We start from the raw sequence: 26,355 nt of genomic DNA, 5'->3' as shown, positions 1-26,355 counted from the left end.
CCACATGTACACTTCGTCCAATGGCCTGCACCCAAGCTTCCCAACACAGCGGTCAGTGCCGTGAGGACACAGACTGTGTCTCCTTTTTCCTTCTCTTCGTGGACCGCGGTCTCTCATCATCCCACCTCCCGCCCCTTCCGCTCCCCCAGTGCTTTCGCTGGGCCTGTTGCAGATGTGGGTTAGCAGAGCGTTGCGTTTCCTACCCTTCCCAATGCCCTCACTTACTGGGATGTAAGGTGAGGTAACTCATCAGGGATGCAAAGTAGCATAAGGCAGGCGGAGGGAGAGGCCCTCCCCTGGCCAGATAAACCGCCCCATTTCTCCAGACCAGAGCTGGGCTGAGGCCTGCCCGTGGGAGACCTGGGGCAGCCACTGTTCTTCCCCATGATGCATCTCGCACGGTGCCTCCATCTAACTCCCACCCACCAGCCCCCTCTGCTCCCCTGCCCACCCCCAGCACCGAGAGAGAGGAGTGGCTCCGCCCAGGGTCTGCCGAACGCTGAGAGGGGAGCCGCCCAGCACTGCGGTTCTCAGACTGTGGGAACTGGGAGATACTGGGAGCGCCTGCCCAACCTCCATTTCCAGGCAAGGTCAATGAGACCAGGGAGGTCACTGACCTGCCCAAGGTCACACGGCTACTTCAGGGGCTGAGTCGGGGCCAGAAGACCTGTCTCCCAGGACAATGCTCTCTCCTCTACCCCACCCCCCACTGTCAATACCTCCTCTCCCCCAGGGCTGTTCCTGGTCTGGCCGACCATGGTGCTACGGGGTAAATGCGAAGGATGGAGGGGTGGAACGGATGTCTAAATTATCTATTTAAGGCTCTACCTTTGCCTTCAAGATCAAGAAAGGCTCTGGGGGACCAAGAGGCTGTCAGCTGGGTGTGGCCAGTTTCCCTCGGTAATCTACAGAGTCACTTCCGGGGAAACCAAGGGGCGGGAGGCTGTCTCCAAGCCCAGACCACGCCCAGCCTCTGAGACAGCGGGAGCCACCCGGCTGGGGTCCTGCGGGACACGGGCTTCAGTCACTACGGCACAGACAGACCCCCCGGACCCCGATGGAGACGAGCACTCTGCCTTCCCTGAGACCACCCAGCACACTGGAGTCGGGGAGACCCCTCCAGTGGTGGTCCAGGCAGCAGGGCAGGGAGTGGGGGCACGAACGTCACAGGCGACAAGAAAGGACAACGTTGACAGAAGGAAGGGACAGGGTAACATGAGTCAAGAACCATGCAAGATGGCCAAGCGAACCGCACGACCACCTCGACACTGGAATCACCCATCGCCCAGCACGCCAAACGGGTGGGACGCAATCTGTGAGCCAAACGCTGACCATGCATCAACCTCAGCCCCAAGAGGCCCCACTGCGGGGATGGCCAGCCAGCCTGGGGTTTGAACCCCGGTTCTGCCCCTGCTGTCTGGGTGACCGTGAGCAACTTAACGTTCCTGAGCTTCAGCTTCCTTACCTATAAAATGGAGACACCTACTTAATAGGCCTGGACAGGACTCGTTACGAGAAAGCCTAGAAACTCCTCAGCATACCAGCTGAAACGCCATGAGCACTCAAGAGACGGTAGCCACGCTTCCTGAAGCCCCGCGGGGCTGGGCTGCCTGGCAGATGCACGGGCTCCCGGGGGATGGAGCTGGGGCGGGCGCCTCCCCCAGAATCCGCATCGCCCCCTCACACAAGCCAGGAAGCAAAAACGGGGCATTTCCCTGCCAAGGGATGGAGGTGCATGGGGGTAGGGTGTCTTCAACCAGACACACACCCCCCAGCCCCAGCCTCGGGGGAGCCCAGGCTGTCTGGCAACGGTGGTCCAGCAGCTGGACCGTGTGACTCGAGGGTCACTGTGTGTCATGCTGCCACCAACACAACACTCACAGTCTCTGGCAGACAGCCTCCCGGGAGCCCCAGACTCATAAATACCACGAAGAAGCAGACAGAGAGACAGAAAGAGCTTCATGGAAATCGCCCTCCACTTGCCAGCCCTGTGGCCGGAGCACGAGGGCCCACCCTGGGAAGGGGATTTTTGTCAAAGCAAAGAGATCCGTATTCAGAGCCCGAGTCTCCGAGGGAACGGAAGTGAAGCCCATCCGAAGTCCGAGTCAGGAAGAACCGTGCCAGCGAGGAAGACGCAAGACACACACGATGCGGAAGCGTCATACGCCGCCTCGTGGGCTGCTCCCACCGCTCCCCACGCAGTCACTCGGGGCGCTCGTCCGTCCCTGGCTGTCCCAACAGCCCCCGCTGTCCGTGTGGAATTGTTACGGATGTCTCTGTCCACTCTCAAGAGCGTCCTGGCTTGGCCCACAAGTCACATGATGACCCAAACTCCGAAGTGCTGGGAAGGCCTAGCTGGCTGGAGACGGAATGTGTGAGGGGACAGTGGGGTGGGACCCAGGGGGAAAGATCGCCCTCTTCCAGGCTCTAGAGAAGGCTGCACGATCCTACAAGACTCACATCTGCAGAGAAAGTTCCGCATCTGCCATTAGTGGTTTCTGTTGAAACTGTCAACAGGAAGTTTTCCCGTGGTGCTCACCCCAGCCCCCAGCCCCAGGGAAGACGGTCCCTTTTCTGGGGCTCTGATGTCGGGGAAGATAAAGCCACGTTCTTCTCCTTTAAGCACTAGCAACACCCTGTAGTTCCAGGAAAACACTTCCCGCACTAAGTGTCCTGCCTCCTCTCCTGGTGATGCCTGTGGCCTGGAGCTGCTCTGGGCCCCCAGGGGCAGGTAAGAAACAGTGAGCCAACACCGTGGCCTCCAAAGTGAAGAGCATGAGAACGTAAAAGCCCCCTGACATGGGTCGCCCACCCACCGTCTCACTCAGCCTGACCACCGGCTGCGAGCAGCCAGAGTCAGAGCCCCAGCTGAGCGCGAGGCTAAACTGCCCCCTCCGTCCCCAGAGGGAGGCCGCAGCCTCGATCTCGGAGGGATGCGGCTGGTGTCTCCCGTCATCCTCTCCTGGGCATGGACACAAAGCGAAGAGGCGCAGAGAGCTGGGGGTTGGTTCGGTGTCTAGAAAAGGACACCAACCACTCGGGCGCAGGGAGATCAGGCCGCTCAAAAAGCAAGTCACTTTAGGTAGTCCACCTTCTCCACACTCCCGCCCTCCTCCTCTGAGCTCCAATTCCCAGCCCTCTCCCTGGGTCGGGTCCACTGGCCGCCGCGCGTCCGCGGCGGGTGCACTCAGCATACCAGTTCCCGGATGCCTCCAAGCGCACACACGGCTTCTTCGCACAAACTTCTCTGGAAGCCCAGGCCCTACTCAGCGAGCCCTACCCTCCAGTGGTCCCCCCACAAAACTTCCCGGTGCGCGGCACCGGCGAGGGAGGCCACAGGCTCGCGGAGAGCCGCGCTGGCGCCTCCTCGGAGCCGGTCTGCGCTCCCGGATGGCACAAGCCTCCCTCGCTGCGGGCTGAGCAAACGCGCGATCGTGAACAAGATGCCAGCCCTGGGCGCCCGGCAAAGGGCACAACGCTCACACCCTGAAATCCGAGGGGCGCGGGGCTTTCCCACGCCCGAGAAATTGCCACCGAAGTTGCAAAGGAAAGGGCAGCGCGTGGGGAAGGTTCGGCAAGCGAGGGAGGATTCCGAGAAGGCTGGGCAAGCGAGGAAGGATTCTCCTCGGTCTGCGCGTCCCCAACAGGTAGCAGACCCGGGGACGGAGCCGCAGCGCCGGCCGTGGGGGGGGCGGGGGGGGCGGGGGAGGGCAGCGCAGCCCCGCAGGCAGCCGGCTCCGGGCGCAAACAACCATTTCCTCCGCAGCAAAAGCCAAACCCGGGGCTTACCTTGAATTAATGCAGAGTCCCGCGCTCAGCTGAATGAGGAGTGTGCGCTAGTATTCCAGAGGCATCCTTGAATGATTTTAAAAGCACAAACACTCCTGGGGGGAGGGGAACGGAGAGAGGGGGCAGGCGAGAGGGTGAAATTGAAGGGGGAAGAAGGAGCAATGCAAAAAAAATAAATAAATAAAAAGCAGGGGCAGGAGGAGGTAAGGGAGTGAAATGGAAAAATAAAATAAATGAAGAGAAGGGAGACAGTTAAAAAAAAAAAACACACACACCTGCCTCCCGCCCACAGAGTGGAAAGGAATTTCTGACAATTCGAAAGAGGACTGACATGCATGCCCCCCGGAAGGGCAGCGCGGGGGCGGGGGGAGGGAGGACAAAGGAGCCGGGACGTCTGGAGCTGGACCCAAGCCCAGGAAGGAAGAGCTGTCCGAGGCCCGGACGGCGCCCGCGAATGGGCGCGGGCGGGCGGGCGGACGCGGGGCAGTACGCGGCGTGAGCGTGCACACCCGGGCTGGGGCGGGGCGCACGGGGCTGACGGGCGGGGGCAGCCGCGGGGAATAGCCTGCGGGCGGGGCTGTGTGTGTGTGTGTGTGTGTGTGTGTGTAGTAAACAGCCTGGGGCGAGAAATGTAAGGCAGGGATTCCCTGCGAAAGTTCAGCGACCTCAAACTTCCACAGGCCACCTCCACTCCAAACCACCGGCTCGTTGGTGGGCGGCAGTGGGTGCCGAGGTCTCCTCGTGGACCTCGCACCGGCTCCACGGCCTTGGCAGGAGGCCCGTGCGGGCGAGAGCGTGATTAAACCCAAAGAGAATAAAATGGGGGCTTTAAAGCCGAGTTAAGAGAGGGGCGGAGTGCCGGGGCGGGGGTAACAGTCCCTGAGCCAGACGCTGCCCAGGGACAGGGCGCCCGGCCGCAGTGGGGAGCATCTCGGCTGCCTCTGGAGGGACGTCGAGGCTCTCCGAGGGTCCCAGGGGCCACCCGAGGACCCTAAGGGAGACCATGTTTCCAAGCGGGAATGGCCGGGGGAGGGGGCAGCTAAGGAGCACAGAAAATAAAATAGCCCTCAACACAGTCAGACTGGCATCTCCAAAGCTTTCTGAATCTGAACGCTTCCGAACGCCCTCTCCCCCACCATTTCCGATTCTTTGCTCATCCTTCCCTCCACAACCGCAGAAATGCCTCCCGGAGCCTCGGCTGGTGGAAGCCCCGCCCGCGCATCTTTTCAGTCCAGCGGGGTCCCCAGAGGGACTTTGCCAGGTGGCCCCACACAGCTGCCCACTGTCCACCAAAAGGTGCTCAAAATCCGAGCACCAAAGGGAAAGGGAGGGGGGAGGGAAAGAGAGCTTGAAAGGGGCAGGAAGAGACACAGAGGAAGAAGCAGGGAAGGAGGAGGAAGGTGGGGGGGTCCACTCCCTAGAGGCTCCTGTCCCTTAGGGCCTCGGCACAGATGGCCCAAGTCCTCTGAAGGCTCGGTTTGGGGTTTGCCAGAGCGGAACGAGGACAGCCGGCCTCTCCTACTTGGTGGTGAGCTCCTCGTGGCTGAGAGCAGCGATTCCCGTCAAGTTCGTACAGTGTGCACCCGCCCACCCCCAGCCCGGCACGCTGGGAAACACGTGCACCAAAGGGAACTGAGTGGCCACAAGGCCCAGGGCTCCCCTCCCCTTCCTCTTAGTCTGGGTGGAGGAAGGAGGCAAAGACCAAGGGCTGTGCACCCTCCTGGCTCCTTCCCCTGCACCCCCAGAAGGTCTGGTTGGGAGGGTCAGCCTGAGGACTCAGGACCTCTGCCACTGAGTCAGTAAGTCCTGAACATGGTCTCCAGCCCTGAAACGAGGTGAGTCCGGTCTCCATGAATTAGGCTTTTGGAAAGCCAGGCCTCTAGCCCTGACATTAAAAACTGCTCCATCTGGGCATTAGGGGGAAAAAAAATCAGAGCTATACATCAGTTGTTCAGAGGCTGACAGATTTTTGGAATGTCTTGCAGATCTGGTTTCCCTTACTAAGATTCTTTTTGCCAGTTCAAGCAGCGAGACTCAAGGGGCGCCTCCTTGTGGCCATCTTGAGCCCTGCCCAAAGGGGGGTAAATCCTGGGGTGTCCTGGGGAGTCAGGGTCTCTCCTCTCAAGGGAGAAGCACAAAGTGGAGACAGAGAGGGAGTGATCTTCCCGCTTTGGAAAACCAGCTGCAGAATCTGCAGGGAGCAGGAGTGACTCCATTAACCCTCAGGGGGACTCTGCCTGCCCCCACCCCTCCCCAACACATGGGCACACAGCGCCGCCACCAGCCACCGAGCCCTGACTCCCTCAGCCCATGAGCAGGAGCACTCACACGACAGTGTTTGGGTTTCCTTTCACAATGAAAGAGTTTAAAGAGCTGGGACACCAGAAGGCTGATGGTTTTCCTGGCTTGGCATTGCCTTGAGAGAAGAGCATCCACACTCACCCTCCCCCACCGTGAAAACAAACAACGACTGTGCCCACAAACAGGACTCATGGGAGAGGGCCGTACCCACCGACCGTGGTTCCGGGACAGGCTGCCTTAGCCCATCCAGGAAGGCGTCACGACCCCAGCTGCCCCGTATGATGACCTCTCGGACACACCTGCCATTTCATTGTTTGCCTCCCTGGTTATGAGTAACAACTAATTTAGAACAATATGGTGTCCTTTCAGACACAACAGAAATATTGGTTTTGGTTCTTATCCCATTTGGATGGGTTGTGGCTGTCGCCCTGCGCCTTTTGCTCTAGGCGGAGGAGGTGGGGAAGGAGGCCGGGATCCGGGCCTTGGTCCAGCAGGCCTGGCCTGTCTCCCTCCGCCTCTTCGCCCCAGCAGAGTCCGCCCTCCCTGCTCCTGGGTGGCTTCTGTACCCAGCAGCGGGGGGAAAGGGTCCAGCGCTGGAGACACCTCTCCTCTCCAGCCAGGCCGGCAAGGGAGCACCTTGAGCAGCCCTGACGCGGACCCGTGCCCCATGCCGCACCCCCTAACGGGACTTCATCCTGGGGCCCTGGCTTCAAAGAAAAGACCCCAGTTTAATAATTCAGCCTGCTTGAATGCCATCGAGTAGCCATGGCAACCAGCTCCCTGACATCTAGTTGTATGTAGGATGTGGCTGGAAGGGGAAAGAGGGAGAAGGAGAGGAAGGTAAAAAGAAAGGAAAAGGAAGAGACCCACCTGGGATTTCACCTAAACTTTCCCTGCTTTCATTCCACGGGTGTGACAGTCCCGTGTGACAGTCCACACGTGTTGTGGCAGCTGCACGCCTCTCCCCAGCTCTCGTCTCCGCCTCGACTTCCTTCTGTCCCCACCGTGTCCCTCTCCATCTCCCCCTCTCTCAGACCCACCAGAGGCCAGGAGACCTGATGCGGCATTCCAACTGAACACCTTTCTGACTGGCGGATGCCTTTGTTTGCCTCGGTGTCCTTATCTGTAAAAGGGGGAGGCTCGTGGTGTTCCCTCCAGTTCCTTCCAGCCCAGCAATCCGTGATCCTGTGGTCCTGTCTGTCCAAGCTGGCTCTGTCCCTTCCTCTCTCTGAGTCTTGGTTAGTTTCATAGGTTTCTCCCCATCCACACCTGTCCTCCCTCCCCCTCGCTCTCCCCTCCATGACTATCACTTGCCATCATATTTCACTTGTAAGTCAGCTATTCTTTCAATAAGCATTCCATTCCCCCTTGCCGGAAGGTGTCCCATCACCTCCCTTCACCTGGCTAATCCTCCTCATCCTTCAGGTTGCTGATCAGACATCAGCTCCTCTAAGAAGCCTCTCCGCCCGCCTTGTCAGCTCCCACAAGTACCCGGATGGACCCCTACTGTACCTGTCTCACTGTATTGTTGCAACCTCAACTGGCGTGCAAGCCCACTAAGGGCAAAAATAGTGCCTCCTTCATTGCCGTGTCCCCCGCGGCTGCTGTTTGGGAAGCATTGAACAAGTCGTGGTTGAAGCACAGATTACTGTATCACCGCTTGTTAAAGATGCAAGACACCCCCTGGAAGGCACACAGGGTGAGGCAGCCAAATGAGAGCCCATTCCTGCCCGAGCCGCCCCTTGGGGAGGGCCCCTCCCCAAACCGCTGTGATGAGGTGGTGAGCCAAGGTCAAGGGGCCCTTCAGAAGGGCACTAGCTCCTGGGGGCGCTGAGGATGGGCTGCACAGGAACGGGGAGGGTGGAGCAGCCAAGTGTAGTTCCCTGGAGCCCATCTCTGGGGCCGTCCTGGTGCCACGTGGACAAACTCGAAAGGCAGCAAACGGGAGTTCCAGGCGAGGTGTCAGAGCCTTCAGCACGTGCCTCACGTCACACACCTCACAGCCGTGTAGCCTCACTCCTTTCTCCCGGGAACAGGGACATCAGGAAGGCAGGTGGAGGCTGGGACGGTGCCGCCAGAGCCACATGGCCCTCGGCTGAGGAGCCCAAGAACGTGTGGGCAGTGTTTCTGGCCCCTCCCGGGGGACGCCAATGTGCATTTCTGTCACCCGGGAAGCAGCTGCTTAAAAAAAAGTCTTGTCATCTTTTGATGGACAGACAAGACCTATCCATTCTAGAAGCCTTAGCTGTAAATGTGAATGAAAGGTCAGAATTTGGAAGACGAGGGTTTCTTCCCATTGCTCTCTAATGAGCTCTCTCACATCCGTACTTTACACAGAGGGGGAGGGGCAGAGCGGATGGACACACAAGCCCTCGCACTGGACACACAAGCCCTTCCCGTGCACAGAGCTCCCACGAGGTCGGGACAGCCTCAAGCACAGGGTCAGGCTTTGCAGGCTGCACAGTCCTTCTCACGACTCAGAAGCCCAGGCCTGTGTAGCGGAAGCCCCAGCCTGCACAGAGCTTCCCCCCAAATAATCCTTCATCCAGATGGAGCTGCCTTACCCTCAGAGACGTGCCGAGATGACACACAATCTCCCTGACACCATGCACAAACTGAATGACATATTCCATCAGCAGACTTCCGGGGGCTCTCCCCACCACCCCCTCCCCAGGTGCCACATTCTCATGACCCTCACGGCCCGGGCAGGCTGACCAAGCTTCAGAAGGAGGGAAAGATTTAAAGCAGAAAGCTAGAAGACAAAAAGAAAGACAATGCTTTGGGAAAATGACCCCCCAAACCTGAATTTGCAGCCACACCAAACTGCTAGGGAATCTCAAGATGGGTCGGTGCTGAGTGTCCCCACCCAGGGGAATGATACCTCCCAGCTGGTGGGGGGGGGTCCTTTTGTGCAGCAGAAACCTGATAGGGAAAACATCACCTAAAGCCCCCCTGGATGCCCAGCCAGGCCCCCACAGCCCCCTCCGCTGGAGGAAAATCCGAGTCCTCTCCCGCATGCTGCAAGCAGCCCAAGAGCAGCACCCAAACATCAGGATGAGCCTACGCTCTCTTGCCGCCCCGAGAGCAGAACCAGAAAGCCTGTGGCAGTGAACGCCCCTGCTCGTTTCATCTATGCACACACAGACACACAGCCTGTCGGGGCGTCACCCCCCACATGCACTGTAAGCGACACATGGGCACATGCACACTTACACACACACACACTCTGCCCTCGGGGTGGGTGCGCATGTGCCCATGTGCCTGTGTGTGTTTTGCTTGGAGACTGGTGATGCCTTGGATTATGAGGTTTCCATGGTTACCTTCTGTGGAGGGATCTGGGGTAATTGAACTCTTGGGGTTCGCCATTCACCAGATGCACACTCCCTCCTGCATGCTCAACCGCTCACTGGCTCACTCTGTCTGCATTTCATCAGCATCGGTGTTTAGTTACAGTTTCAAGTCAAGTACATTGTAATGGAGGTGAACTGGCCCTGGGCTCTGGCTTCTTACCCTGGAGGAAGGGATTGGAAACTGATTTCAGCACTGCGGTTGCTGGGGAAGAGTCTCAGACTAATTAGAGTCTAGCGGCCACCAAGTTCATAGAGACCCACCCTTTCTCCCCTATGCCAGAGAGAACCATCCCAGAATGGGTGGGGTAAACCATGTCGCTAATTCACAGAAAGCCCTGAGAATCGGGGCTAGCGTAAACCAGAGGGATGGGACAGTGCTTCCACAACGGCACCCCTCCCCGCTCCAAGGCCCTTTCCAGGAGGCCGCTCTGAGTGGTTACCTTACATCAAATCTGGAGCAAAGCAATTTCTCAGAACAGTGTTAGCCTCGGTCTTAGACCCATCTCTCTGTATAGGAAACCGCCCAAATTGGCTTGCCAAATAAAATACTTCAACCCACTTCACATGCTGATGTCTTACTTCCCCTGGTGAGTTTAACGAGACAAACAGAGCAGGGGAGCCTCTGGGGACGTGCTGGCCAGAGTCTTCTTCAGACTTCGATGACCTCGAGGAGTAAAGAAAGAAAATAGGTTCACTGCACGGATGGAGCAGGGCGGGGGGCTCGGGTCGCTGACGGGAACAGGGAAGCTCACTGCACTGGGCGGGACCGGGAGCCGCCCAGGGTCCTGTCTTGGGCCAGCTGCCAGCCAGCCTGGAGGCCTCCGGCGAGGCCCTTAGCTTCCCTCAGCCTCAGCACCTTACGTTTCTAGGATTCTTGGCTCCTGGGGTCCCAAATGTTTCCACATATAGGGGAGACCCTTCGGCCTGGCAGTTCGACGTGCGGAGCAGTCCCAAGACCTCACTCAAGTGCTGTGAGGCACCTGCACGGTGAGCTGAGACAGAAATCGAGAGTATTTTCCCAATGCCGGCACCAATTTATGTTCTTCCACGTCCTCCATCTCTACTCTGGCATTTCTCCTCCAGCCCAGAGTGGGCAATGTCGAGGAATCGGTAGGAGGAAAGAGGAAAATCAGACGTAAATGAATAGACTATGCTTTCAATTTTGATCCAGCTACTTGCAAAGCAGAACGGAAAGGAAACATACTCGTGCAGGGAAGAACAATGTAGATAATTAGCCGACTGAAAAAGCAGACCCGGGAGGCAAACGGCAGAGGTGTGACGGTCCCCACCATAGAAGAGCAGAACAAGAGGCAATTTAACCATGATGAGCTCCCAGGAGACCCACGTTCTCCACCCGCTGTGGCGCCGGCTGCACTGCACCCGCTCCCAAAATCCGCAGGTTGAATTCCCAGCCCCCAGAACCTCCGAGTGTGACTGTATTTGGAGACCCAGCCCCTAACCAAGGATGACGATGAAATGAGGTCTTTGGGGCAGGCCCTAACCCAATTGGACTGGTATCTGCGTAGAAAGAGACGAGGACTAGGCGTGCACAGAGGAAAGATAAGATGAAGACAGAGGGAGAAGACAACCATCGTCTTCAAGCCGAGGAGAGAGGCCTCAGAAGGAAACAATCCGGCCATCACCTTGCTCTCCGATTCCCAGCCTCTGGAACCTTGAAAAAGTGAATTTTTGCTGTGGCAGCCGCGCGGCCCGTGGCACTTGCTCACCAGGCCGACTGGCACCTGGGTCCCAGGCAGGGAAGACGGCTCCCACCGGGGTCCCGAGGGCGGGCTCCGGGGTCCGGCGCCTGGGGCGCACTGCCTTCTCCTCCAGCAACTCACGGACACAACCACATAACTCGGGCACATTATTTAACCTCTCTGTGCCTCCGTTTCCTCATCTACGTAGTGTGGATAATAACAACACCCTTCTTGTAGGGCGGATGCAAGGACTGAAGACAATAATGCCAGTCAAGTACTTCGAACAGTGCCTAGAACACAGAAAATACCATACTCAGTAAATATTACAAAGATAATCAAGCACCTTTTTCACTGAAGTTGAAAAAATAAGCTGAGATGGACTCAGCTATTGGGGTTGGTCCTGCAGAAAGACAAGGAAATGGGTAAGATGACTTCCTATGCACCGTCCTGGCCCTGAAATGACCCGGAAGTCCAAGGCGCACCTGGCTACCTTGCAGAGAGGCCTGCAAACTCAAATCAATCCCCATGACTGTAGAAAAGATCGCTAAGCCAGGTGTGTCCATAATTCTTCAGAACCATCAGTCTGTGAGCTCTGCTCCACAGACACTCTCCCTCCCCCCCGTAAACCACTTGAGGTTTTCGTTTTCCACCCCAGACAGCACAGCATCCCTGATGGCTTTTTGAAGGAAGCCACCCGCGGGGCTCTTTGCTGCAAGGGCAACTGATCGGATTCAGTCTCCACTCGGCCCCTGTGGGATGTTTAGGAACCGGGGAGAGGGAGCCGGGGACTGAACCTCCTGACATCAGAACAGCTCGAGCAGGAACTCGTTTCCACCGATCGGGACAGATGACAGCTGCAGGTCCTGGGAAGAGCAGGTCGTGCTCCCAGAAGCTTCTGCCTCGGCCTCACAGACACTCTGATGACGATGCTCCGGATGCCCCCTTGCTTTCCATCACCTGGACCAGAGGCCATGCAGGCAAATGTCCACCTCGGGGGCCTGTGAGTCCATGGCATCTGGTTCTGCCCTGCAGTCTCTGTAGCCTCCATTGCCCTCAGGAGCCCGGGCAGGAAGCCCAGACCTGCACACAGTTCTCGGGGCTCCGATGGTACCCAGACTTTCACGGGTCATGTCTACCTAAGGAAAGTCCAAGGCCAAAGAAGCAACATTAGTTCCCCACCCTCGGGGAATGCCGGAAATGGCAGTGGGTCCATTCAGAGAGCGCAGCCAGGTCATCAAGGCCTGGGACCCTTGAGCAAAAAGCAAATGAGTCACTAGAGGAAGAGTTGAAAACGTTCTCTCCCCAGGCCCAGAGAGCATACCTGCCTGACGGCAGGTGCAGCTCTCAGACGACAGAGGCTCCGCCCCCAGCCCGTGCCAACCGTCTTCCACGCAGGCACTCTGCAATGCTAACTGCAAACATGGCAATTTAAAACCACGGCTTTCCTAGTCCTTGGAGGTGGGGGACAGGAGAGAGGAGGAAAGAGAAAACAGTAAAGGCATGAAACCTTTGTGCACAGGGGGACCTTCTCGATTGTTCGCATACAAGACACACAGCCTTGCTTCTCTTGGCATATGTTCGAAGAACTGTTTGGGGAAGGAGAAAAGGGAAAACACAAATATTTTGATGGGTGAATCCAGCTTCTTGTCCACTAGAAACTGGTAGTTCCTGGGTCACTAGTTAGCTTTTTCTTTCCGGGAAATGTATTAATAGTTCAGTCCTCTTATTAGGAAGTTTTGGGCATCATTCCATCAAATCTTGATCCTGCATCCTCCCCAGGTCTGTAAATCTTGGAAAGCACCTATTTCACTTCAGTGTCACTGCTGACTTTGCTCATGTAGAACCCGCTGCCTTGCATCTGTTGGCTCTGTTACGTAATTCATTTCATAAAAAGTGAGAAAAGAGACCCATGCTCTCACCAGACCCCAACCTACCCTCATCTTTACTCGCCTGGTCCGGAATCCTCCTTGTGTTCACAAAGTGAGCAAGCTTCTAGACTGGCCAAATGGATTTAATTCTGCCAATAGAATTCTGTAAGGATATTGAATCCAAATATTGCAGACTCTTGTTCTTCCTTCCCTCCTCACCGTTGAGACACAGAGGCCCTCTCACCAGGGTCATCGGCGGGGCCTGAACGATGACCTCTCTGCACCACCGACGCCCTCGGGTCTCTCTAAAGATCTGGTAACCAAGTCCAGCACCCATTTACACTCATGATTCGTATCCTCTCTCCCTCTCTCTTCCTCTCGTCATGATAAACACACGTGACATAAAACCTACCCTTTCAGTCATTCTTAAGCACACGATTCAGTGGCAGTAAGTGCATTCACACTGCTGTGTAACCGTCACCACCGCCAACTACACATCTTCCTCATCGCCCCTCCCAAACGGAAACTCTGTAGTCGTAACCTGACAACTCCCCAGCCTCTCCTCCCTGGACTCCCAGTCCCCTCCCTCCTACCTTCCGCATCTATAAGCGTAACTACTCTGGGTGTCTCATGTAAGTGGGTCATGTAACGGTCGTCCCTCGTGACCAGCTCACTTCACGCGGCGTAACGTCCTCAAGGTGGGTCCACACACTGGAGCGTGGGCCAGAGTGCCCGCCCTTTCTAAAACTGACCGACGCACCATGGCAGCCACATGCGTGCCATGTCGCGTCTACCACTCACCCGCCGGACGTCTGCGTCGGCCCCGCCTTGGGGCCGCTGTGAACGGTGCTGCCATGAGTGTGGGCGCACAAACATCTCGTCAAGACCTTGCTTTCAATTCTTTAGGGTGCATCCCCAGCAGTGGAAGGGCCAGGTCATGTGTAGATTCTCCGTTTAACATTTTCAGGACCCACCAAACTGCTATCACATTCTTTTTTAAAAGGTTCTAGTGTACAGGAAACCCTCCCCAGGGACGTAAGTAACATCACAAGTTCCTAAGAATTCCAAACTGGGCCTTGGCAGGCTGCCTGATGGTGCTAAGTCCTTCACCCCTCCCCGCACCCCATATCCATAGCCTTTGCTGAGTAGCTTAGGGTCACCTCCCACAAGAAGGCAAGGAGCTCTTCCTGACCTTTGACTGGCACAGCCACGTGACTTGCTTCAGCCAATGAGATGCCAGCAGACGTGACACAAGCAGGAGCTTGACATATGATTGCGCATTAGGGCTGTCCCTCTGCCACCACCGGGAATGAAGAGAACGTGCCCTGATTGGCCCATGGGTCCCAGGAGGAACAGGAATTACCTGTGACACAGAGCTAGCCCAGCCACTGCAACCTAATGCAAAGCCACCCCAGCTGACCGGCTGCTCCCTGAGAAGAAATAACGATTTTTTAAGCCTCTGAGCTTTGTGGTGGCTTAGGAGAGTGTTATTGTGGCGATAGTTGACAGTATAGGTACAAGCCCATTTATTGTTTATCCTAAACAATGGCAAGAATGCAATTTCTGGAGAATTGGTAAATAATATAAGAATCTCATTAATATAAGGATCTCGTTGATGCCAGAATTTATTTTTAGCCCACCCTATAGTGAATTAAAAGCCAGACATGCCCTCTGTCTCACAGCTCTCTAGGACTGCCTGAGTCCCTTAGTCTGTTCGCTGTCTGACATTGTCATCAGGCTTTATTAACACCAAACCCAGCCCGTGAAAGACTCTTCGCTTGGCAGGAAATGGGATGTTCCAAAGAGAAAACATCAACTCAGTAATTCTTTGGAAGGCTGGGAATATTGGGAGCTGCTGCAGTTCAAGAAATCTTCATAAATGGCCAAGCGGGGGGCTGGCCACTGTCTAAGGGTGGCCCCGCAAGGCAATCACGGCTTCGCAGAGCCCCCCGCCACCTCCAGGCCCCGTTTAGAATCTGCCCTCAGTTCAGCTGTCCCCACAGCTCAGCTGCGTTAGTTCCCTTTGAATTAACCAGTCTCGGGGGAAAGCCACATAGACACAGTTTCTCGAGACTGAAAAACTGGAATGCCACTTGACTGATTTCTACTGAAGGGTTGTCCTTTCTGGGGCCGGGAGAAATTTATGCAAATTATGTACCCAGCACACGTCCTCCTTGTTCTCAGTGTATCTGTGAGACCCAATTAGTCACCGGAGGCTGCTTGGGGAGCAGAGAACCATAACGAAGTGGGGAGGCCGCTGTCAGTACGTTGTATCCAGGCCCCGGAAAACCCTCATCAGCATCCCATCCAAAAACAGAGCTCGATTCCAGGGACCCAATATCGGCACAGTGCTGACCACCTTAGGGCCTAGTCCTCTAATCAAATCAATATTATCTTGATCAAAGTTTTAAAAAATAACTTAATAAATAATGCATACAGACCTGAGCCACCTCTGGATTTCTAAAGTTAAAACAGATATCTTGTCATCTTGATTAAATCCGGCCAATTCCACCTCTAGTGCATCCTTGGAATCCAAACCCCATGTTGCGTCTGAGGCCTGGGCCCCGTTGCCTGGCCTGGACAGCAGCACCAGCTCTGCCCTGGTCTCCTTGTGGCCACTTAGTCCCCCACACTCCTCTGTAAAACCACACTGCATCCTCAGAGTGACTGTTTCAGTCACTGAGCAGGTCACATACTTCAAGTCAAGAATGAAGAAAAGGTTGTATATACATACAATGGAACATTATCCAGCCTCTAAAAATAGAAATGCAGCTTTACACAGAAGTATCACTTTATTATTGTTATTACATATTGATAATAATTGTGGGCAGTGCCAGGTAGGTAGAAGCACACTGAACTGTCAGTGAAGACTCAGATTCTCATGACAGTTTTGCCATGAAATTATTGTGGCTCAGTTGGTTGGAGCATCGTCCCTTACACCAAAAGGTTGTAGGTTTGATCCCCAGCTTGGGGCACATACCTAGGTTGTGGGTTTGACTCCTGGTCAGGGTACATATCAGAGGCAACTGATCAATGTTGATATCTCTCTTTCATATAGATCTCCCCCCCCCACCGGCTTTTTCTCTAAAATCAATAAACATATCCCCTGGTGAGGACTAAAATAAAATAGGTGCCTTGATTACCCAAAAATCTAAAAAACAAATTGCTGTGTGACATTAGAAAATAGACTGTGGCATTCTGGGCCTTGGCTTTCTCCCGGGGAATGGGAGTGAGCGTGGGAGTGGATCAGGTGAGCACCAGACCCAGGGTGACTTGAGTCTACGGGCAGCACGGACAGGAAGTGCTGGGAGTTCAGAGGAAGGAGAAGTCGGTGAGGTTTGTTTACACAAGGGATGAGGAGGAAAAGCACACGGAGTAACACAAAGCCAGGAGCCCTCCTGGCAAAGCAATCTAAAGAGCATATTCTGTCGGCAGGCAGCACACTGATGGACGCGGAATGTTCAAAACCCACGTGTGACTAGGACGAGAATAATATAACTGTAGTCGTCGATCTGAAGGTACCCTGCTCAGAAAATTCCTTCGGCCCACAGAGGCTTTTGAGTTTAAAAAAAAGTCAAGTTGACATTTACTGCACAAGATGAGAACAAACCCTATTCTTATTCAGTGCTGTGTCCTTATTTCATTAATGTTAAATTTTTAATTTCAATTAAAGTGTCAGGATCATGCCCTGAGATTTAACTTGGTTAAATCTCTAAGCCTTTTGAAGTAGTCATGTTTACTTTCTTGATAATTCTCATCTTGGCTGTAAGCCCCTGGACTGAAGTTGAAATCTTCGGATACGCAGGTCCATTCCCCACTGATCGCTTTTAAAGCTTCCCTCCTGATCCTGTTCTGCATTCTTGGAGGAGCCCTGAGTTGGCAAAATCGGCCTGTCCTTCTGGGAGTGTTCTCAGCGTGGTTGTGGGACCGCCTGCTGTGAAATTGGCAGACGCGACTTTCTGCTGCAAACCCAGAGCTCTGAGCTGTCAAACTGTGTCCGAGTTTCATGCTCAACTCAACTCTAACGGCATGTCCTATGCTAGGCGTTCCTGGGCAGCTAAATCATTGAGGAAGGGGACCCAAACCCCAAAATTATGATAGCCTGGTGGAAAAGACAGGACATGCGCATATGAAATTATTAGAAGCCAACACAGGGGACAGTGTAGTCCCCAGATACTTTGTTCTCTGAGAGATTTTAAAAGAATGAAATTAGTGACAATTGGAAGGCTTTGTGAGAGAAGTGGGACTTGGAAAAGATCACGAAATATGAACATTATACAAAAGTCCAGCATGTGTGTGGGACCCAGGGATTGCGTTTCTCAGGGTTCAAGAAACAAAGGTTTGTCCTCGGGCCCCTTTCCAGGGGATATACTTTTATAAAGTAGCCCCTTTCTGGGGGATAGAAAAGTCAAACCATACAAACATTTGAAAAGTATACTTTCACAGACACAGCGTCCCCCTGATGGAGACAAGACGGTCATCTCACCGTCAGACTGAGGGGCATCCCCAAACACAGGAGATTTAAAGAGATTCTGCTCCTGTTGGCCCTACACCTGAAAACAGCAATGTTTCCGGGCACGAGACATGCACTGTCCCAGTTCCATCCCGCTCCACGACTAGCAGAGGCCGCACTGAGGCAGGGAACACTAGGGGCCGGAAACCCCCCTCCAGGGACGCAGCGGGCCCCACCACCAGTTTCAACCCAGAAAAGGCAGGCTCTGCCGTAGGCGGAGTTGAGACATCATTGTTGAAAGACTCCTATGACCAAAAATAATCCACACTGGGCCTGCCCCAGGCCGGATGCCTTCATGGACTTCACGCTCTCGGGCCTTTCCAAACACAAAGGGAGTTCTGCTTCTGCGGCGGCAGAGTAGACACTGACCAAACACAGGCACAGGTGGAAATCCTACTCTCATTCTCAAGGGAAGAGATAATCAGCCCGTGCCAACCCTGAGACATCCAGGAGTTAGAATCCTCAGACAAGGACTTTAAAACAGACAGGGCAACCCTGCTCAGTGAGGTAAAGGAGAGTACAACTGTGATGAATGAAAGGGTAGGCAATATCCACAATTAAACCGACGTGACTTTTTATGTATACAGTCCCCAGTAAACTACAAAACCTTTCCCGGAACTAATAAATGAATTTTATAAAGGTTGTAGGCTAGAAGGTCAACATATGAAAAATTAATAATACTATTATATACTAGTAGCAAACAATTAAATTAGAAAGTGGAATTTTTAAAATATTAAGTGTATATTTACTCATAAATCTAAGCCTAATTGCAGTCATGAAGCCGAGTACATGAGAATACGGAAAGCAATGCGTTAGAGAGATGTGTGCTGACAGCCCCTGTGCACTACATCCGCTGGAAACAGAGGGAGGCTGGAAGGAATGTGTGAAAAGTGAAATAAGCTCACTGATTGCCTTACAGGAACTAATTGGGAGTAAAAAGATTTTATTTCAAAATAGATTCAGGGGAAGGAGGAGGGAAAAGATTATTAGCTAATGTCAGTGTTGAATCAACAGACAGAAAATGAAAACAGGAGACAAAAACCCTAAATCCAGCATCGAACGCACGAGGGGGCCCCAAAGGCTTGCTGCGCATTTCAGGAATGAGACAGAACGAGCTCCCTCTGCCTCTGTGCAACGTCGTCTTGGGAATGATGCAATCAGACAAGAGAAAGCGTCCAGAGGAATAAGAACTGGAGTAAAAGAGGTAAAATTCTCTATTTGCATATAACAGAATCTCAAAATTTGAAAAGAATCAATGGGAAAACTACCACAAATAATAACAAAATTTAGTACTGTAACTTAGGAGGTGCCAAAACTGTCATGGATAAAGAAAGCCAATTAGAAGTCTAATGAAGAGGAAAAACCCATTTCACTCTAGCAAAAATAAAATAATATACCTAGGCAGAAACCTTTAAAAAGTGTCTAACATCTATATGACAAAAACCATAGAACAATCAGAAAGAAACAAAAGTGGAATTGAACAAATGAAATGAGACACCATATTTTGGGATCGAAAGACTGGGCATCCTAAAGATGTCAGTTTTTTATAAGATATCTTGTAAGTGTAATGCAATCTTAATAAAAATACGAGATTTAAAAAAGTCTTGAGTTAGACAAGTTGATTATAAAGTTTATTTGGAAGAATAAACAAGAACCACCAGGTATAAATTAAATCTTAAAATGAAAAGCAGTAGCCACGTAGTGGGGTGAGGGCTAGTCCTATCAGAATTCAACCCTGTTATAAACCTCTTGATAAAACATTTTGGTATTGTTACATGAACAGAAAATAAAATCTGGAAAATGACCCAGATACACACATCTTGTATATGACATGGAAACTGAGTAGGCAGCGATGACAGCATCTCAGATCAGGGAAGAAAACCTGGTTAAAATCGCTGTATAACCAATAGGAAAAGATAAGATCAGACCCACTGCCCATACTGCACTCCATAATAAACTCCTAATGGATCAGAGATTTAAATATAAAAGTTAAACCATACAAATATTTGAAAAACATGCATGAATTTCTCTATAACCTTGGGATAGGGGACATCTACCTTTGACTTAAAACCCAGAAGCAATAACAATAGTGGTATATTTTACTACATAAAAAAAAACTTGTGTATGGAAAAAAATAAAAACCCTAAGAAAATAAAGGCAAATGTCAACGCAGGAAAAACTATTTATAACTTACTCATAAACAAAGGGTTGATATTCTTAATATAGAGAGACTTTTAAAAATAGAGAAGAGACTAATAACACTTTAAATAATATAATAAATAATAAAGATAGGAACTGAGAGTTATAGGAAACAATGCCAATGACTCCTAACCACATACAAAGATGTTCACCCTCACTCATAGTAAGACCAAAGCAAATTAAAACTTCATGGAGAGGCCAGCTCTCAACAATCAGGATGGTAAAAATCTGAGGTTCGACATCCTATTCTATTGAAAGGCTAGTGGGAAAGCAAAATGATACAACCCACTGGGTAAGGATTTGATAATATCTAACAAAATTCCCAGAAATCAAGAAATCTATCAAAGACTACTAGAGTCACATCACGTGGGTGCAGAAGCCAACTTGAACAGGCTCCTGGTAGCCAAAGATAGGGCAATTTGACCTCAAGGACAATTACAGTCAATTAACACACATTAAATAAGTTTAAACCCACAAATTTATTATTACACTTTTAAAAAACCCTTCATTGATCACCCTTGGAACTCAATTTATTCTTTTGAAAATCAGTAATGAAAGAATTAAGTATTTATTCTGTTTTTCGTACACAAACTAAAGCAGGACAGTTAAGAGGGAAAGTCTCTATATGTTAAGGATATTAACTCTTTGTGTTAAAACAAACAAAGCAAAAAAAAAACAGAACAAACCTGTAGATGCAGAGAACAGGTTGGCGATTGGACAGAGAGAAAGGGAGTTGGGGGGGTGGGCGAAATGGGGGAAGGGGTCCTCTGTGCGGTGAAGGATGGTAACTAGGTGTTCGGTGGTGGTCACTTTGTAGTGTATACAGCTACTGAGTTATAAAGCGTACCTGAAACACGTAATGTTATATACCAGTTTTACATCCATTAGGAAAACAATGTCTCCATCCCTTCTACCTTTCCCGTAGAGTAGAGGCTCCCACTCTTCCAGCAAACCCGCTTCACGAGCCAGTTGCTCAGAGAGAACAAAGCCCAGAGCTTACAAAAGGTCTAGGATCCTTCACCAGCCCGCTCTCTTCTCTGACCTTGACAAAGATCCAGGAAATTACAAAAAAACTCAGTTCTCCCTCAGGGCGGGGAATTTCATTTTTTTTCCCCTGGGATGCAAAATGGAAGTGCAGGGCACCACAATTGAAGGTCAAGCATTAGAGCAGGAAAGGCAAACAGAACGAAAGGGAAGGGAAGAAGCAGAGGTGAAAAGCAGTGCAGACCGAGGAAGTCGGGGAGACCCTCGGAACAAGGAATTGCCTCCCAGCCAGAGCCAGGGGTGGTGCCACCGATTCATTCTCCCTGCACAAATCTGTCTTGGTCTGGAGGACTGGCTGACGAATAATTTTCCTCTTCAGTTTCGCAAGTAGCTGCCCAGGGATCAGAAACATGAATGGGTTTGGTGGTTCAGTTTAGACACACTTAGGTGGTTCTTTCATTATACTCTGATTCAGAGCAAGTGAATTCATCTCGTCTTCGGCTGTCTCATTCTCGTCTCCAGATGCTGCAGGAGCAGACGGTGAAGCCCCGGTGAAGTCTGGGTCTGGCCCCGTCTGGTCGATCGTTTTTCTGGAGAAGCACGGCTCGCACACCTCGTCCTGTCTCAAGTATGGAGGCCACTCTCACGGCTCTAATAGACGGCTTCGCCCGCTCAGAGCTGGGAGCGGGGTGAGGAGCCAGGCCATATCTTTATTATCTGTAATGGAATTTAACGCATGCACCCTCGTTTCTTTCTCTGTAGCAGAAATCTGCCTTTCCAATTCAAGGTCAGTCAGCCTCTTTCGGATTTAAATACGGTTCATTTGAAACATACACTCTCCTCCCACCCCTTGTCCTTCCCTTCTCGTCCTGAACTCCTCTTGTGGAGAGGGGCAGGTGTCCTCCTGGCTTCGGGGGGGAAGACCCGCTCTCCGAGCTGTCCTCTGTGCTGACTGACTCCCCAGAGGCGTGCCTCATCCTTCCGGTCCTCACCCTTCACCAGCCCACTATGGCTTCTCACCGGCAGGTGCACGCATCCTGCCTCTTCCTCGTGGAATCCAAGCCCGGGCTCCTTGGGACCTGCCAGCTTGGGCCCAGCTACTTCTGCAGCCACTGTGGGGGCTGTGGGAACTTCTCGGATGTCATCTGCCACCACTTTGGAGAGGACAGAATCGTGTGGGATTCCGTGAAGTTGTCCTCATTCTGTCGACCTGGACTTTGCCCGGCCATCTCTATCCCACAGCCCAGGGCCGTGCCGGTCTTTGGGCTCCAGCCCCGGAAGAGAGAGGCACCGTGTCTTCAGCTCTTGGAGTCCTTTCACCCCGTGCACAGTCTCAGTGCCCAGTCCCAGCCCCTCCCCCCGTAATTCAGCCCGGGAAATAGGGATGCTGAGCCCCTTCACAGAACCTCCTGAATTCTAGCAATATCCACGTTGCTTTCTCCTTCCCCCAGCTGGTCACATTTTCATCTTTTTTTGAGTGGGAAATAAATGATGTCATCCTGCTTTCTAAAATCTCAGCTCTCTAGACTTTGGCTTTTGATATTTAAAGCTGAGCTTTTTAGAATTTAAAAAAGTAGAGCCTTCGCTTTTCAGATAATTGTTTATGTTAGGCAAGTAAGAAGAGTCGATCAGAAATCCAACGGACGTCTTTGTTCTAGCTCCCTCCATCTGTCCCCTGAGAGCGGCGCACTGAAAATCGATGGGCGCATTCCAGGCGGGAGGGAGAAGCACAGAGAGAAGGCGCTGGTATGGAGCAGGGACTCGGGTTCCAAAGGCCTGCATCATGATCATCGTCCCGGGGTCCCTTCTCTTCTCATCTCATGCTCGAGTGGGTGGACTCTGCTCCGCCCAAGGCCCTGACTCTACCCCCAGGCAGGGCACTCGCCACCTTCAGAACACCGCTGGGAGCCCACCTCCACCAGGTGCCTTCCCTGACGACACTGCCCGTCCTGGTCACCTGTCTCACATCAGGAGCGCCTGTCTGCAGCTGTCACCGTATGGTTGGGTCCCCGGACAGGTCTCCTCTACAAAACCAAGTCCAGCCCCTGCACTGTTTGCAGAGGCAGCAAGGTGACCTGGTCACCCGAGGGCTCCCCAGGCCAGGGGAATGATGCGGGAAAGAAGACTTGGGGATGGACAGACCCTCAGAACGTAAGACTTGTGAGAATGCTCAGGCACAAGGAAGGAGAGCGCGAGGCTACTCCAACTCGTGTTGGGAACCAGGAGTTGGAAAGGCAGAAAAATCCCGAGAAGCAGGAAGCTGTCCCCAACCTGTTGCTCAAACCCGACATCTGTCCAACCTCTCTCATGCTCGTGATTTTTCTGTTTTTATTTTCTATCCTGACACTAAACAATTGATTTCCAAAAATCTATATATTCCTGTGTAGCAAATGGAGCCATGCTCCTGTGTCCCAGTTTTTACAGCTCTTTCCATGGGCCGTTATCACTTCTCACCACAACGCCAACTGTTACCATGTTTGTGCTTTGGGGAACCTGAAACTTCGCGCACCTTAGAGTCGGGGGAGCGCGTGCGGGCGTTCTGATGCCCCCCCACAACACGTTCCCCACCAAGGGGCTGCTCAGGGGGCGCTACCCACTCACTAAATGTCAGGAGGAGATATTTGGGTTGGGCAAAAGGAAGCACTTCAGAAACTGGCTAGGTACCGGGGCAAAACACAGAACTCTTCTGTGGCCATCTTTAAAAAGGAGGGTCACCGTGTCCTCACTACAGTCTGTTTGGCACCCTCTGCCTCCTCTGTCCTCTGGTCCCCGGTTTCCTCCGGCCGACCGTTGCCAAGGGCTGTTGCTGCTGAACTTCCCCCAGAGCCCAAGAATAATGTCGCCACTGCTTCATGACAGTTGTCATTTCCAATAGTCCTGTAATGGCAGCACCACGAGAAGCCAGCTGTGCACCTTGGAAAGTACTCAGCTGCTCCGTGGGGCCCCACAAATTAGACCGTGAATCAGCCACTTAGCGCCCCAGGTTGTCGGTCCCACCTGCTGTTTCTTCCCTCTCGGCCAAGTTAGAAAAAGATCATTCCAGGCCCGTAGGATCGAGTAGAGAGGACCGGGAGCTAGCGACCCAGAGTGGATGTTCCAGGAGAGGAATTCCCGGCAGGGTTTGAGGAAGAGCGCGGTGCAGCCAGCAGACCGTCACCGACAACCAGGCGGCAGGTGCCTGGGTGCCTCACACATTTGCAGTTTGGGGAGTGTGCGCACATTGGTGAAACTTAAGGAAAAGTTTAAAGTGTAAAGTTAGACTTAACAGTTTCATGACTTTAAATAAATCATCTAGAATATTCTGTTTGCATATCTGATTTAAAACAATGGTATTGGTAGTAATGGTGATAATAATAATAACAATGACAGTTCTAAATGCCTGACAGTGCTGTTCAGTTGGGTAGGAAAAGCACTCCTATAACTGTAAAAGACTATAAAGATGTAAAAATAGTATTATTCCAATGTCTGACATGCTATTAGAGTACCTTTATTGCAATTGAACCAAAATCTGTCTAACTCCACCAATAATGTTCTCTAAGAGCACCCCCACACACTAGCCCAATTCCTTTTTCACACGACAGTCCTTGAAGTATCGGCAAATCCTCCCAACACCACCCCCAGGTCTTCTCATGGCCAGGCTGACGGCATGCGGATTCTTTGACAGATTCCCCACACACGTGTCACGGGTCACATAGCACCGTGAGTGTGGCCGTGGCCCTGTGGACTTCTGGGAAGGATCCTTTGGCTCCCCCAAGTCCCTGGATTGCTAAGATGAGCCCCTCTGACACTTGGCGCCTCAGCGAGGGAAGCTTGTGCCCCAAGCCAGGCCACTGTCCCGGCCTCAGTGCCACCCCCCACATCCCCAGGCCCGCTTTAGCCCTCGCTTGCTCTTGCTCCTTCTTGATGTAGTCCAATTAAAATGGGCCTGGAGTGGCACAACCAAGCAGAGGGGGTGTGAAAGATCTACACCCCGAGCTTCAACGCCACTGGGATCTCATTTTAGCCTACGGAAAGCACATGATTTAGAATGAGAGAAGAATAGTTTCTGTATTAGACTTATATAGCTTCTTTCATCTAAAATGCTCAGGGCATTATACCAGGACATTTTGATGAATTCTCATATTATTTCTTTGGCACTGCAGGGCTCAGCTTCTCCGGACTGCGCAAATGCCCCTTCACTCACTCGGGCTGAGCTCTCCCTCCGGTGAAATGCAACTGTGTTTTGCCTGTTGCACACGCATGGGTTCGTGTGGCATGGGGCCGGGGTATGGGGAGAATGCTGAGCTGCAGCAGAATCCCAGGTCACAGAGCCAAAGGGACCTTTAGGGAGAGTCCCATCCATGCCGTCACGTTAAAGATGAGAAATCGAGACCCTGAGGAACGACTTCCTTAATGCCACAGCTAATTAGGGGCGGCACTAGCCGTGGTTTTTACTCCCTCTCAACTGAAAAGCAAAAGAAAAACGAGGCAGGGCTAGTCAGCACTCTGGAGAGAGAGAGAGAGCAGAGAGCGACAGGACACTGCCTCCCAGCTCGCTGAGCCTTTGCCATAGAAACCTGCGAGCCTCCGGAGAAGAACCACCGTCATAATTAGGTGAGTACCAGGAGCGGCTGAAGTCAGGATCGCAGGGCCCAGCCAGCCGGGTCAGCTCCATCGGTGACGACTTACAAGGACAGGACAAGACAATGGTTTTGGTGTTTCACGGTTAAGTATCAAGGAGGAAAAATGACTTGAGCGGCACAAGGGAAGATAATGGGGCGACGGGGCTGCAGAAGCTAAACTGAGAAAGGAAGAGCTGAGGCTGTCGCACGAGGACGCCTCCTGGCACAGGCTGCAGTGGGGACCCAGGACACTGTGCTGCAGACAGAGTCTGTGTGTGGCAGGCAGATCAGTTTGTCACGCTTCTTCGCTGTCTTCGTTCCTGTAATGATTTATAGGCTATATATACATGCGCACACAGAGAATGTTCAAACACTCCTACAGCCACGAGAATCCCTCCCTGAGAGCCTGTTCTCTCCTCTCATTAATACCCAACGCGAGGAGACCAGGGTGGGCTCCCAGTACCCGCCAAGTTCTGCTGTTTTTAAAACCCAGCAACACGGTTTCGGCTTTTACGATCGGGTCCACACGCAGCCCTTCAAAGGGGGTTTCCTCGGTGTCCCCACACGTGAACTTCCAGCCAGGTGCTAAAAACAGCCCCCCTCTGAGATGGCTCGCTTTTGCTTGAAAAGATCCTCCCATCCCAGGGGCCGAGCTGCCTGCTCTTTGCCTGAAGCCTTCTCCAGAGGGAGAGATAAAGGGGCCAAAGAGACGTGGAGTGTGAGGTCACCATCACACTGCGACCGGAACTGAAACCCTTCTGTCTGCTCTGGGAGTGGACAGTGTGTTGTTGACTTTGAGGGGACTCATGTCGTCAGCAGCAGAGTCCCCAGACGCACTGTGACAAACAGAGGCCGTCAGACCTCAGGGGGCACCTCCAAACGCCGGGCCAGGAGAGAACTCAAGCTGGCCGACGCCCACCGCAGTTGTGGGAATTTTGAAATGGTACAAGGCAGTCAGTACGCCTGAGGGCTATTTAAAGCGGGCGGATCTGGTGTTCGATGATTAATGCTCATAATGAAGAGCCTACAGCTTCCCTACATAAAAACCAG

Source organism: Phyllostomus hastatus, unplaced genomic scaffold (assembly GCF_019186645.2).
Source record: "Phyllostomus hastatus isolate PE091 unplaced genomic scaffold, TTU_PhHast_1.1 phas_contig_283, whole genome shotgun sequence".
Classification (NCBI taxonomy): domain Eukaryota; kingdom Metazoa; phylum Chordata; class Mammalia; order Chiroptera; family Phyllostomidae; genus Phyllostomus; species Phyllostomus hastatus.
This window is presented reverse-complemented; position numbering follows the sequence as displayed.